The 12,574-nt window shown below is 39.5% G+C and overlaps 1 protein-coding gene and 1 long non-coding RNA gene across 7 annotated transcripts in view; one reads left to right on the plus strand and one right to left on the minus strand.

Annotated features, from left to right (window-relative positions):
* The window catches only part of LOC137191076 (uncharacterized), a 127,024-nt gene that overhangs the window by 97,764 nt on the left and 16,686 nt on the right, over positions 1 to 12,574 (minus strand). The window contains exon 3 of one of the 6 annotated variants that reach the window (XR_010930346.1): positions 8,374 to 9,594. The exons of the other annotated variants lie outside the window; for them this stretch is intronic. This is a non-coding gene — a long non-coding RNA (uncharacterized lncRNA). Of the gene's footprint in view, positions 1 to 8,373; positions 9,595 to 12,574 lie in introns of those variants that run through there. 6 annotated transcript variants of the gene reach the window in all.
* Positions 10,008 to 12,574, plus strand: part of myom3 (myomesin 3) — a 60,980-nt gene continuing 58,413 nt past the window's right edge. The window contains exon 1 of the mRNA XM_067600883.1: positions 10,008 to 10,233. The gene's annotated coding sequence lies outside the window, so the exon portion shown is untranslated. The remainder of the gene's footprint in view (positions 10,234 to 12,574) is intronic.

A 12,574-nucleotide genomic window follows, 5' to 3' on the forward strand; every position in this document is an offset into this window, starting at 1 on the left:
GTTCCTACATACTGTAGACAATCACTGTCCAGTATTTCCAGTGTGGAGGTAGATTGTGCAAAGGGTCCAAAAGTTCAAATTTACAGCCTTTTGTCAATCAGTGTAGGTTTGCAGTCCAGGAATACAGAAAAAGAAAGCTTTTTGAGGCTCTGCTTGACCATACAGTACAAATATGGTGAACTACAAAATTATGACCAAAAAAAGGATCTTAATAAATTAACAGTTCAGTTGTTTAAAGTCACAATGCGCAAAATTGGTTGCTTCCATCCAACCATGCAAATGGTCTGCATTTCATTTGCAACCCATATAGTAGATTGTGAACAGTCTGTATCTAAATTGTATAACAGTGTTTTGAATAATAATAATAATAATAATAATAATAATAATAATAATAATAATAATAATAATATGAAAAACTGGTTGGTGTTTTTGGGTCCCATTAGATTATGTTCTAAGTTTATGTTTTCAGAATTTCAAGGAAAGGTGAACCAATTGTCATACACACACACGGAAACAGTGTGGTTATCTGCAACCATGGGAAGTTTTTTAGGGATAATATAAGACCTGGGTGGATCTCTGGTTTAATACCCATTGTGTGCTTGGTTATGCAATGGCTAATTAATACTGTAATGGAATATTTTACAGTAAAAGTGTGACCTATATACAGGTAATAGGGAAGGGGTACAGCAACAGATATACCTCTCTTTAAACCTTTAAGTAACTAATCACAAATTACAATAGAATATCAAGAAGTATTTTTCACCTTTTAAAGTGGTCTATTAACCAATCAGAGTCCAACATAACCAATGGCCTAGGGCCAGTAAAAGTTTATGCAGGGCAAGCTGACAGGCCAATCATGAGTCATGGGTATACAGTTTAGGATGAGGGGAGGGCATTTCTCTTCGTCTGATAAGGTTAAAAGTAAAGTTAAGCTTTGCTGTCAGCTTCCCAAGTCATTTTTAAAAAGACGAGAGAAAAAGAGAGAGTGTATGCGAGCAAGCTGAGAGCATGAGCAAGAGAAAGAGCATTGGTGGTTGAGAGAGGAGAGCAAGCAGCAGTAGCAAGAACAAACTAGTGAATGAGAGAAATAAAATGTTAAATTCTGATTGTTTCACGGCGGTTAAGTTCTAAAGCACAAATAAATAACCATCAAACACTCAACAAATGATTTACGGTCGAGACAGACGCTCTTAGTTTCTGTTTTGTTTTCCTCCTCTGCATTTCTCATTTTCATTCATTCATTACAGTTCAACTCCATGTCTGTAGTGAACAGGTGGCTCACAGAAGGAGACAGAAGAGTTGGGTTGATTTGTGGTTTTGCTGGTCCGATGCACAAGCTTAAACCGGTTTGATTTTATGCAAATCGACTGAACCGGCATTTTTCAATATGAGACGTCTAAGTGTCTCACACAGAGGCCCCAACACTGACAGGGCCGGCTGCTGCTGTCCACCCAGCTGGATGCTGAAGATGAGCTGGAGGAGGTAGGCTGACCTAGGCTAAAGGCACAGATCTCACTGATGACCCGGATAAACCCGGCTGGGCAGCTTACAGCAGTCTGAAAGCAGCTTGTCTTTAACAACCCGCTAATACAAAGGGACACAAAAGATCACTTGACCAGCCTGCACAGTGGCTAGCAGCTAGTTAGCATGGCTAACATTGTTAGCATAGCATAGCTGTGCTGTGTGTAGCCACGGTGTTTCCGGCTGTTAAATTGGAAACACCACGGCTACACACAGCACCCTAGTACAAGATGAAAAGACAATGTGTCACTCAGCTGTCCTGACTATGGTGCCATGACGCTGTCGTTATTTTCCACTTTGGATGTGAAACCTAGTGGTAAAATTTGGTATTACCAGCCCAGTCGCATTTGGCTTAATATCAAACCGGTTTGAAAATGTTTATATTGGCCCAACCGTAGTGGAGTGAACACATTCACACCAAAAATACACCAAAAATTGAATGCCATAGTTTCAGGGCCATTGGTCACATATAGAGCTAAATTATTCAATATGACAAAAGGAACAGTTTCATAAATCATTACAACAAACTGCACTGACTGAATAGACATACAGTACACCTGTTGGGATAGTAGCTAAATGCTGAAAACCTACAGCATGAAAAATGACCACAAAATGGAATCAATACATCTGGTGACACCATATCAACAAGAAACTTCATATGATGAAAATGTCAAGAGTTCAGATTTATGGCCAGGTTGCCTTTTAGAAATGACTTGTATCCAGAACCAAAGCACATGCTTAACACAGCAGCACAAAACATGTAGACCACTGCAACATTGTCTGATGATTCAACCTTCATAGATTAATGCTTGGATAAAAACAAATTATACTTTGAATCTATACTGCCTGCTTCCATGTCAAAGATAATACCAGGGCTGCATAGTGATTGCTTTACATCTTTTACAGAACCACAGACATAGCAGATATTTTTGCTCAATTTTACAGAACTATAGCAGTGGATGTTGTTGGGGGTTGCTGATAAAATCTCCTATCTTGTTCAGTGCAAACCAGTATAAACCAATACAAGTATGTTGCACATTATTTTTCATAGCCCTTAGGCATTCTGAGACCCACTGTTCATCAAAGCCAAACCATGTTATGAAAATTATACTTCTGCTCTGCTTCTGTATTTTAGAACGAGTCAGCTATGCTGCCCTTGACATATGAGTGGGCTCTTTGCTTGTTGTAGGAATAGGACTGATAGAAAAGCAGAGGAAAAAGTAGGCTTTGTAAAGGATGATTTTACATGATTGGAGAGCCAGAACTGGCAAAGCACCAGCAAAGTTCACTGTTGCGACTAACAAAAAGAAAAAAAAAAAAAAAGAATATGTAAAATGGCTCTTGTGAGTGGGAGTAAGTGGGAGGTAAAGAGACAAAGGAATTAGATTAGATCCAGTCAAGAAACAATTGGAACAACTACCTCCAAGAAAATCAAACAGGACGTAAAATGGCAAAGAAAAGTAACCCAAGGGAAACAGAAGAGGACTCCAACTCGTAGCCTATCATCCTGACAACATACTGCAGGGAAAAGAAGAGTGTGTTCATAGAGTGAGAGAGAGGTTTCCGGTCTCTGACATGTTTGGAAGGGGGAGACATGGCAAAGAGAATGTTGTCCAGCTTTTCACCATGCTCTTTTCCTCTATCTTTCCCGTCTGGCTCTTCTTTAGACAGGTGTCTAAAAAAACAGTCTTTAGTTGGCTGGCAGCACTGACATGTTCTTTTCTTTCTCTCTGCCAGAAGACTGCCTTTCTTTTCTTTCAACTCTCCAAGCCCCGAGAAGATCAAATGGGAGATTGCAGGGCAGGCAATCCTGAGTGCTACAGGCATGATAGAACTTTGAATGAGGAGTAGTAGTTTGGATGAACCCAATGCTTCTGCACAAATAGAATTTCAATCACAGCTGAGGGTGTGTTTGATCAATGAAAATATTGATAGACTCAGTGTCTTGGCCACTTGAGTGATTTCTCTGGGGAAAACCCATGGAAGGAAACAGGGTTGACCTTTGTACAGGGCAATGCCTATTTCAATCACTGCCAGAAATGTTAAAGGCAGGGCTGGACTGGGACAAAAATTCAGGCTGGGAATTTCACAGCTACCCAGGCAACATCACAGACCAGGAGTACTCAACAGGCACACTCCGGTCCAGATCCAAACCCAAACACAAATAAAAATAAAAAAATTAAAAATTACAAATTAAAATAAGCGCACATAATTATGTTTCCACACAGCCAAATCTTCAAAGCGCATCACGAAGATGCTCTAACTTCATCTCCCAATTACTGCAGCGTAACACCACAACTACCAAATTAAACTGATTGAAATCATCATATACAGCTACAATCAGAATACTAGTTGAGTCAGCAACACAGCAAGAGCAGGCAGAAAAAAAAGAAATTTTGATGTTATTTGACTAAAAACACATCCTTAACCAGCTGCAGGGATGGGTATGGTTACATTAGGTTTTATCTTTATCTTATTAATACTCGTATTGGTCTAATTCTTTATCAATACCCTTATTGGTTCTTTTTCATTACTAAGAGTTGTTTTTTTTAATTATCATTTTAAAAAAGAACAAATACAGAACAGGATTACAAGTGATTCATATTTTAAATAACACCAAATATTGTTTCTAGAGCAGCAACTGTAATGTTTACAACAGCAAAGTCACTGTATAAACTCAATAATATCTCACTGGAAACTAAAAATAAAATAAATAATATTCCTCACATCAAAATACTGAGTGAAGTTCAGAAAGAATGAAGAACACAGACATCAGTCACTGTCAGTCATTCATCCTGTCCTCTGTCCTCCTCCCTCTGGTGCTGATGTGATTCACTGCCTGCAGGTATCGCTTGTTGAGGGAGGAGGGGATGGTTTGTCTCAGCCAGTAGATAAGTTTAAAAGTATTTGCCAAATTTTAATATAATGCTCCATACAGACAGCTTTAGCTTGTATGTAACAATTACCTGTTGGCCTGACCAGCACACTATGGTTGTGGATGGGACACTGCGGGCAAAGCAGTTGAAAATATAGCTTTTCTACATGTTTCTACTTGTTGAGCAGGTGGTTTGATAAATTAATTATTGGCTTTATACTCATGAAGGTTTTATTGTGCTTACAGCAACGAGCGTAGTTGTTGTCAACTCGAGTAAAATGTTATCTTCACTTCACCTGGTTCACTGTCTCCGGTGGCTTCTCTGCTGTCCACTCTGTGCCACTCTGTGTGTGTGTGTGTGTGTGTGTGTGTGTGTGTGTGTGTGTGTGTGTGTGTGTGTCAGTCAAACACAGAGCACAGAGGAGAGGACGGAGAGGCTTGCGCAACCATAAATGACATCAAATGGTGGTAGAGAATTCTCAGCATAGTTTTTGTCTGTTTATTCGGCTTAAGCTCTTTGCCTTGTGTTATAATGGTAAGGAAAACCTGTGTGACTGTGTTTTGCACACAGACTGGTTTTCCAGGCGATGATGTTGATGCAGGAGGCTATGTGTGTCAGACCAAGCAGGTGTCATGATAGGCATGGATCTTATCATCAGGTCAAAAGCAATGAAAGGGAGGGGGGGACTTCATGCCTACAGACCTGAATGAACATGGCTGTCCTGTGGTGTTTTTGCTGTGATTTACCTCAATAATTTTGTGTTTCGACACTGGCCCGACAACCCAGGCCAATCAGCAGATGAATCAGGCAGGCCACCGCTAATTGTCCCGGTGCTCCCGATGGCCAGTCCAAGCTTGATTAAAAGCTTGCCTGGAATCCAGAAATGCACTTTGATTTATTTTTTATATTCAGTGGGGTAGGAAAACACACTTTGCAATGTGTCCTTGAAACTTAATAAATGCCCTCTAATGTTCTTGATAAAGTGTATTGGCAGAGATTCACATTAATGTTTAATGGCTCCTTTGAGGTTTAAACTCCAAAGCAGTCTTTCAGAAGGCTATTTCTGGTTATACGCAGTTATGATTGCCTAATTCATTATATTCTGTCCACATTTAAGGCATGAAGACATAGAGCAAAGACAAAAAAGCGTCCTTTGAAGAAATTATATCCCTATTAGAAAATGTTTGAGAACTTAACAAGGGATACGTTTGAGTATCTTAGTCATATAACTATCACCCTATCTTGTCAGAGGCCATCTATTTTTCTAAATGTATCTTTTCTGAAAAGGTGAATAGAGTTAACTGGGTCTATTGAAATGTATGCATGCCTCACTGCCAATGATTTTGCACTCTGATCTCCACGTTTGTTATGGCACCATGAAGTTCATTTATGACCATTTCTCATTTACTCTCATGAGATAATGGCATGAAAACTTAACTATTGAAAGGCTGCCAGAAGTACAGCCTGTCCTATGTTTCCAAGGGGTAGGGCTCATGTGGGTTGCTAGTTAGCTCAAATATGTCATCATATCAGGAAGTGTCACTAACAATAGTAGGAACAGTCAGCTGGTTCAGTTAAAGCTCAAGGAATATACTGTACAGTAGGGAAAAGAAAACTGTTCTATCAAAATGAAGCTTGCCTCTTCAAACACTGATGACAGGCATTGTTTAGTTTAGGAACAAGATAAACTTAATTTACTTTTTCCATTTTGACATGACACAGGTGAATCACAACAAGCAGGCCATTTCCTGCCATCCCCATTTAAAAACGCACCTACCTCGCTCCCAGACCAGACCAAATCACTTGATGAATTGAAGTCTGCATGTAATTGGATGCAATCACTTCACCCCCTCCCTTTCCTCTCTTGCATTCTAATGAGCTCTTAATGGGTCCTTGATTAGAAAAAGGCACGAAAACAGCTGTCAAGGCTGGCCAGGAAATGATGGATCATCTACAAGTCTTTGGTGTCCATTAAGGTCTATTCTGGGCCCAATAACCAGTAGGTGAGAAATGAAAAGAAAGTTTAGTAATATTCAGTTTCCACCAAGACAGTCCCCAGTAGAACAATGATCGCTTAAGCTTTGAAACTGACAGATGGCTATTGAACATTGACAGAACTGTCCAATCGGGGCATGCAAAATGGAAACCTCACATTTTTAACCACACTAAAGCAAAAATTTACATCTGCACATGTAAAGTATATTTGACAAAATTGTTTAAACTCATCTCAGAGAGTTTCAGAGCTGCTGTGCTATTTGTTCAAAGGAAGATGAAAAAGAGGAGTAAAGTCTTTGAGAATAACTTCTCAGAGGATATGTTTAATAGAAATGACAGATAATAAACCAAGTGGTATTCATTATATTATTTAGAATACTATTGATAACATTATATCACTGCTTGTTAACATGAAGATGAACCTTACATCAATAACAGTCATATAATGCCTACAAAGGTGTCAAGTTTCCCTTCATATCCTGGCCTCTGGCTCATGCCATGACAGATTTCCTTTACACATGAGCTGCAAACTGAGGAGAAAAAAACACATCTACACCAATCTCCCAGTGGTATTTACTAAAAGGATATATGGATGTTTTCTGTGCTATGAGATCTCCTACTTTACACTACTTGCACACACAAAACTGACAAGGGCTGCAAACAATGCATTAAATCCATAGATATCAGCAGTTGAAGATAATAAAAATCTGAATGAGTGTTATATCAAAAGGTAATACTATCAGTTCTACTGAAAAGTGCTAGTGGTTGATTTTTTTAAATTCACAAATAAAATATTTTAGATGTAAGCACAGGTCAACCCTTTCTAGGGTTCCACAATCCTTCACTTCTTTCCTGCAATATGACCTGAATGAATGTGGCATCAGACACAGCTGAGATATCGCAGTCTGTTCCCTCCACAGCGACCCATACATTAAGGGTTTGATATCCTCTGCACCTGTGAGGAGCAGATAAAATACAAGAACATCCTACAAGGAATACATGTTTGCCACACAGTCAGACTGACTCCGGCTTTTATTCATAATTTATGCAAGTAAAAGCACAGCACGGGCATGAATTGTGAATAAAGCATAAATGATTCATAAAACACGATAAGTCTTTCTGAGTGTGCGGCAAATATTTATTCCTTGTTGGCTTGCCGTACATGTTTCACCTGGTACATGTACAAACTCATTACGTACTTTGTGCTTCAGGTGCTCTGTCAAAGTGCAACCACATTGATTTGCATAAGTGGACTAAATAAATTAGGCACTAAGCTAGAGGAAGCTGCACATTTGGGCATGGCAGTTCTCCTACAACTTCTCTGTAAAAGTGTTAAAAACATTCTTTTCTCTCAGAGCTTTCAAGAGACCCCCTCTGTGCTAACCACTAAGAAATTAAAGACAGCACTGACATGAGTGGACCTGGAAGATGAGGAGTCTTCCAAAAGAAGAGGAACTAATAAGGATGGCCCTCAGCTGCTTTGTCCCACTAGTTATTCTTAGTCTGACAGTCACTGCTGATGTATGATGATAAGAGAAGGCCTGGCAACCCTAGTTTGTATTGTGTGCTGATATTCCAGAGGCAGGTGTGGCCACTAAAAGCTTATAAATAACCCCCCAACCTTCCATACAATGATGTGGCCTTGAATGAAGCCGCCTTCTTTCCTCGCAGCCCCTGTGTGCTTTTAATCCTTGTCAGTCAGCACTACTGGACACACACACACACACACACACACACACACACACACACTTAAAACCATGCAACCATGACAACACAGATAATTATAATAAAATTTGGATCTTATTTGCAGAGAGAAAGAATGTCAAAAAAACTTTAAGAGGCACTGAACAGATATCACCTAAATATACACACAAAATCATACAACCATAACACCACCAATAATTATAATAAAAAAAAGTGCTTGTCCTTAAAGTTTTCTCTGCAGAAGGAACGAATATCACCCAAACACACACAAGTCTAATGAACTCTGCCAAAGTAGCCTGTTTAATGAGACAGAACAGAGGGCAAGTTCCAGAAACTAATCACAGATCACTGTAAAGAAACAGGGGATGGTGCACTACAACAACTAATAATACCAATGGTCACTAAGAAGCATTACACTATAACTTGAGCCAATGTACAGTAATTAAGAGGCCATATTAAGTAGAGAGTACAATAACAGGGGCATTATGTATAAACTATAGCCTATATGTTTCCAAAGAAGACAAACAGCAGTGCTTTGACCTAAATTCTGACATCAGCACGCTACCATGCTTACAATGATAATGTTACCACGGTGATGTTTAGCAAGTATAGTGTTTACCATCTAAGTTTAGTGTGTTAGCATGCTAATATTTGTTTATTAGTACCAAACAAAAAGTACAGCTGAGACTGATGCGAATGTCTGTAGTTCCGCAGATATTTTGTCATCAACCAAAGTGCTGGAAAATTTGATCTGATGATGACACTAGAGGAAAAGTAAAGGGTTCACCAACATTATTACAAATCATCCTGAGGGGGGCATGAATAGCGGTACCAAATTTGATGACAATCCATCCATTGGTTTGAGACACTTCACTCAAAATCACAAGTAATGGCTGCACTACGGGAAAAAGGCAAGACATCGGCAAAATTTTGTTCCAACCTATCCAATAATTGTTGAGAAATGAGAGAGCAACCGGCCAACAGACAAGGATTACCATCTCTATACAGCCATACTGCTAGCATGGCTAAAAAAAGCACTAGGGAAATAATATATCAAATATATAGACGCAATATAAGAATGAAAAAAGTGAAAGAAGACAGTGAAATAATAAAAAATATAATAAAATATATAAAAATTAAAATAAAAGAAACAAAGAAATAGAACAAAAAGGAACATTGGAAAACAAAATAGTTGGGAAGTCTCTGGTGTTGCTACAGTTGTCATTAACCTCTTGCTTTTTTTTTAAATAAAAAGTCCAAGGTCTGATTTTTAATAAGGAGGAACCAGATGGTTCAAGTGTCACTCTCTACGAAGTCTACTTAACAGCTGAGTAGCTCCCGTCCATTCGCTTTCCATTCTGATGCCATCTTCTTCCTCCTTTTCTCTCTGCGTCTTCCCCCCTCCCCACAGCACTCTGTCTCCTCCATCTTCCCGCTTGTTATTTCCGAGCCTCTTATTCTGTATTCTTTGCACCCAGGTGGGAAAGTGCTGAGAGGGCTGAAATAAATATATATTTCTTTTAGTGACAGTTATTGAGCAGACATTTGTAATTCCACCACAGCCAGTTGTTCTCCTGAGGCTAATCCAGCTGTTCCTTTCAGCTGCTCAGGTCATTCCGTCCAGCTTCTCTTATTGTACAGGGAGTTATTGTGTCATCTCTTAGCTGCTTGTCTGCAGAACTGTCTGTAAAATCGATCTGGATGATGGCAATGATCTGTGCCTGTGTGTGTGCCCATGGTGGTTTTGTGTGTCCACATTCATTTAGGACTAAGTGCGGTGTAAAGTTTAGTGTGGTGCGTGTGTGTGTGTGTATACAGGGGAGGTGTCATTGGTCTATATTTACCAACTTAAGAATGAGAGAGCATTGTGTTGTCCACATTCTTGGCACTGAAGGACACTTTGTGTTCAGGGTCACCCTCGCTGCTTCATCAAGACAGGCATAGAGAGAGGACAGAGAAAGTGCAGTAGACAGACAGGATAGACAGTGAGAGGTAAAACGAGGAGGTGAGACAGCAAGATCGAACAAGATCTTCAAGGAGAGAGAGACAGACAGGCAGACGGAAAAGGAAGTGGGGTGTATCCGTCCGACAGATCTTTGAGACCCAGAGGACTTCACCTGTTTCTTTAAAGAAAAGTGTGAGTGGGACTTCCTTTACTCAGTATTCATCTAGATTTAGCACAAAAGGGATCCAGTTTTTTGCCTTTCATCAGTTAAGACAGGTTACTGACAAATTAGAATACGTGACTACCATCAATTAAAATATAAAACCACAACACTAAGCCTCAGTAAAATGCACACGCTGTGTCTCTATAGCACATCTGCATAATGCTGTTGATTATTAGTCTGTCTTTGTATTGTCAGAGAGGCTCCTTTTCTCTGGTTGTTTCTCCTGAGAGTCCTTGCTTCTCCAGCTAGTTGAACTTCTTAATGGTCTCATCTTTTGATGGCCTCAATGGATGTAGCTTTTAATTACTCTCTGGAGATGGCATAAAGCAAGCTCCTGTCGTGTTCAGACAATGCTTTCCCCTTCAACGAGCAGAATAGCAAATCATTTGTCCCCTTGTTCCTCTGTTGCTACTGTTTTTTTATTATCAGAGACCTGGAGACTGAGCTCTCATTTCACTCCAGAGACTAAAAACTGCACTGTATGTATAAAAGAGCACTGCTTTGTTTTTGCTCCTCTCCCTCCAGGGGCTCAGAATGCAGGCCTACCCATGGAGACTGATCAATTTTAATGTGCCAGAGGTCGACCTTCCATTAACAGTGTTCAAACACACCTCTCCCCTTGCACAACACTAAGCCAAAAAAAAATCCAACAGGGGAATCAGCTGGCACAGTAGCCTATTAGCCTCCTAGCCAACATGCTGCTGTTTTCCACGATGTAACTGAAGGAGATGAGAAGAAATAACACATTACGCTTGTTTATGGTGCTAACACAGGTGGTTGCTATTGGGAGAGGGTGAATGAAGCCATCACTCAGGCATGACCTGATTCTGTTTGTAGGGTGCGTTCTGCATTCACTTCCCCAGAGCAGCCACATGATTAATGATGGGCAGGGTGTGGGCAGCAGCATGGCGGACCTCAACTGATGAATTAGTAGTGGATCAGCAGCCCACAAAGAGGTGATTCATTCAACATGGGACTGAAATACACCTTTTCTCCACACCTACAGTACACGTAAAAACCACACTGTATTCCAAAGAAATGAAAAAGTATTTCGTTTCAAAATAGCATTCAAAATGTGAAACCAAACAACTGTGCATACAATATAGCTCCTGACATAGTATAGGTTAATTTTAGAGTTGAAACAATTAGCTGATTAATTAATTTGTCAATCAACAGGAAATAAATCTGCAGCAATTTAACACAGACATTTTAACTGATTCACTGCTGTTTTCTTAGTTTTCTACGATAGTAAACTGAATATCTTTGGATTTTGGACCATTGGCTAGATAAAAGAACATCTGAGACATCAGAGTTCTTGGAAAAATAGACATTTTATAGACCAGAGTGAATAAGGCCTAATTACTTTGAAAGTTCTGTATTTTCAAAAACAGCTACATATTTAAAGATTGAGTCTCTTTTAAAGTATTAACTCTTTAATTTCAGACAGTAATTTTCCTCTCTAAAGTACATAAATGACACTTTGGATCAACGTCCACTTATTGTAGGTGTTTGGGGGCAACTTCACAAATGGAAGTCAGGGAGGCTGACTTAAGTTTGATGCACGATTCTTTTGATCCAGGATGTAATTGCGTCAGATTTTTATTCAGAAACATTATGTTATTAATAGCACCCTGCCCTGTCTTTAAATGCACTTTGGTTGCTAATCCCAAGACACTGCAAGATATCACAAGACTGGGGCTTCTTTAGATAGCACTAATCTATCAGGGAGCTAAATGGTGCAGTTAACATTTTGCATACACTTAGCACACCCTTTGGGCTCAATTATAATTCTCTGAGGATGAGGATGGAGGCCGATTTACATTTCTGCATGACCACGATATGGAATAGTCATTACTTTGCCACTTCAACTGAGCAAAGTACTAGACATGTAACTGTAGGGTCTCTTCTGCATACAAAGCAAAATATAAATAGGTGTGCTTCTTGCCAAGGCTGAAGTCTCTTCATTGTAAAGTGGCCATTAATTTGGCAACTCATTTGCACTCAATATAAAATATACAGCTTTGAGCTTTTCCAGATAATAGTGTCTGTTGAATGCCTACAAAGAGTCCCTTGACACCTTGCATTAAAATGTGTCTCTTATCCAGATTGTATCTAGATATGATTTAACCTCATTATATTTACACCTGGTATTAATGTGTGTCTCCAGTGTCCACCAGAAATCTGATCGCTCTGTCCAGCTCAAACAACCAAACGTCACATCTTCCTCTCGTTGCTGCAGGTCAAAAAAAAAAAAAAAAAAAAAAGATGGTAGCCATAGGTGAAGCTGTGCTATTGTTTGAACTTTTGCTT

The sequence above is a fragment of the Thunnus thynnus genome, chromosome 10 (assembly GCF_963924715.1).
Source record: "Thunnus thynnus chromosome 10, fThuThy2.1, whole genome shotgun sequence".
Classification (NCBI taxonomy): Eukaryota; Metazoa; Chordata; class Actinopteri; order Scombriformes; family Scombridae; genus Thunnus; species Thunnus thynnus.